The sequence below is a fragment of the Gossypium raimondii genome, chromosome 3 (genome assembly GCF_025698545.1).
Source record: "Gossypium raimondii isolate GPD5lz chromosome 3, ASM2569854v1, whole genome shotgun sequence".
NCBI classification, from domain to species: Eukaryota; Viridiplantae; Streptophyta; class Magnoliopsida; order Malvales; family Malvaceae; genus Gossypium; species Gossypium raimondii.
In genome coordinates this window covers 44,569,163-44,571,536 of record NC_068567.1, presented here as the reverse complement: position 1 = coordinate 44,571,536, position 2,374 = coordinate 44,569,163, and the positions used below count along the sequence as shown (strand labels likewise).

Here is a 2,374-nt window from a genome sequence, read left to right as displayed (position 1 = left end):
TTTTTGCATGAAATTATACAAAATTATTGATGCTATGGAGACTAGAACTTGGGTCATTTAGGAGTTACGTAAACAACTTAACCACTACACCACATCTCAAGATTGTTCATGAATTAATAACACTTAATAGAATTTTGGGATGTGACAGATGTGCTTAAATCGGAGGTTGACTAGACCTTGTTTAAGAGTAGATTTTGTGTAATTGAGTGGAGTTGCATGCAATCCTAGAAATAGGACAACATAAATCTATCATATTAGAGTTAGATCTAATAGGGAATCTATAGCACGAGTTAATGTGATAATAAGGGTTTTAATTAGAAAGATATTTTAATTAATCAACCTAGAATAAGTTGTTCTTATGCTCGAAAGAGATATTAGCATAATTTAGGTATTTCTATAGATCAAGGTGTTAAGTAAAAGAAATTGCGTAATTTAAATTGATAGTGGCAGATGAAATCTAAATGAGTTCTTTCCTGGGTACTGTTTCAGTTCTTGGTTGTTAATCAATTATTTTCGTGTTTTATTCTTTTCTATGTTCATTAGTTAATTAATTTAGTTAATTTTAGTTTTAATCAATCACTCGAATTATTCGGTTAAATAATAGAAAGACAGTAATTACTAGTACATTTAGTCTTCATGGAACAATATATTTCTCACCGTAGCTATACTATTAATTGATAGGTGCATTTACCTTAGTCAATTTTTTAATTAACTTCATGACGCATCAAGTTTTTGGCGACTTTTTAGGGGACTAAAATATTAGGAAAACTTTATTTCTATTAATTTAGCCATTTTTATTTTAATATTAATATTTTTGTTTTTAATTTAATTTTTAAATTCTAATTTTTCTTTCGTTTCATTCTTACAGGTTCCCTTGGATTATGATTAGAGGCAACCCATTGGAACCATTAGTTTTTTATAGTGAGATCGAAAAAATTACTCGTGGGAATTAGAGAGAGGTTAGAGAAGCAACGCAAAGTCAACATATTTTAATAAACAAACAAGAGCAAAAGGACATTACTGTGGATATGGATAATAATCCTATTAATCCGCAACTTCCTGCACACCTTGCTTCTCGAACTATGTATGACTATGCTAAACCCACTCTGACTGGGGTTGAATCAAGTACTGTCATATCAACTATTGCTGCAAACAATTTTGAGATTAAGTCAAACACAATTCAAATAGTGCAGCAATATGTTCAGTTTGATGGTTTGCAAGATAAAGATCTGAAAGCTCATTTAGCTAACTTTCTGGATGTCTGCAACACATTTAAGATAAATGGTACTACTAATGATGACATACACTTACAGTTGTTCCCATTCTCTTTGAGAAACAAGGCAAAACAGTGGTTCAACTCACTTCTACATGGTTCCATCATTACTTGGGCTTAGATGATTGAGAAGTTTCTATTGAAGTATTTTCCACCGGCCAAACAGCTAAGTTGAGGAATGATATATCTTCTTTTTCTCAATTTGAGCTTAAAACACTGTACGATGCATGGGAGAGATTTAAAGATCTTTTGAGAAGGTTTTCGCATCATGGATTACCTTTGTGGTTACAAGTTCAAATATTTTGCAACGGTTTGAATCCCTCGACTAGGAAGATAATTGATGCAACAGTTGGTGGAACACTGAATAATAAGACACCTAAGCTAGCACAAGAATTTATTGAGGAGATGACGCCGACTAACTATCAGTCACAAGTTATGAGAACAAAACCCACTAAGGTAGCTAGTGTTTTTAATATAGATGTAGTTGTTATGTTGGCAAGTCAGGTGGAAGCGTTGAATAAAAAGATTGTTGGTTTGATTTTCAATAAATAGGTGAATCCAGTAATACAATGCGATGCAACTGGGGTGGGGATGGTCAATCCAAAATGTTTTCCCATCAAGTCTAACATGGAGCATGAGCAAGTCGACTTTATGGGTAATAATTCTAGACCTCAGAACAACCCCTACAACAACAATTATAATCCAGGATAGAGGAATCATCAAGAAAAGAAGTCGAATCTGGAAGAGATTTTGACTAAATTTATTTCAGTGTCAGAAACTAGATTCCGAAGCACTGAAACAACTTTGAGGAATCAGTAGGAATCTATTCAGGGCCTCGAGAATCATATTAGTCAACTTGCTAAATTAGTTTCAGAGACAACAAGGCAATTTACCTGGTAACGCTAAAACCAACCCAAAGAAGCACGTCCACGCAATCATTGTACGAAGTGCAAAGGCGTTAGCCAAGCCTGAAAAGAAGCTAAATCTAGAAGCTGTTGAGAAAATTGATGTGGTTGAGAAATGCAAGAAAGAGCATAAGTCGGTGCTTAGAGAATAAAAACCACCAATTTCATATCCCGCAAATTTGAAGAAATACTGCAT

General features: G+C 33.7%; 1 non-coding gene across 1 annotated transcript; it reads right to left on the bottom strand.

Annotated features, from left to right (window-relative positions):
• Nucleotides 1-1,441: 1,441 nt before the first annotated feature.
• LOC128040261 (small nucleolar RNA R71) lies at nt 1,442-1,548 on the bottom strand. The gene has a single exon (XR_008194918.1). It is a non-coding gene; the product is annotated as a small nucleolar RNA R71 (small nucleolar RNA).
• Between the last annotated feature and the right edge of the window lie 826 nt (nt 1,549-2,374).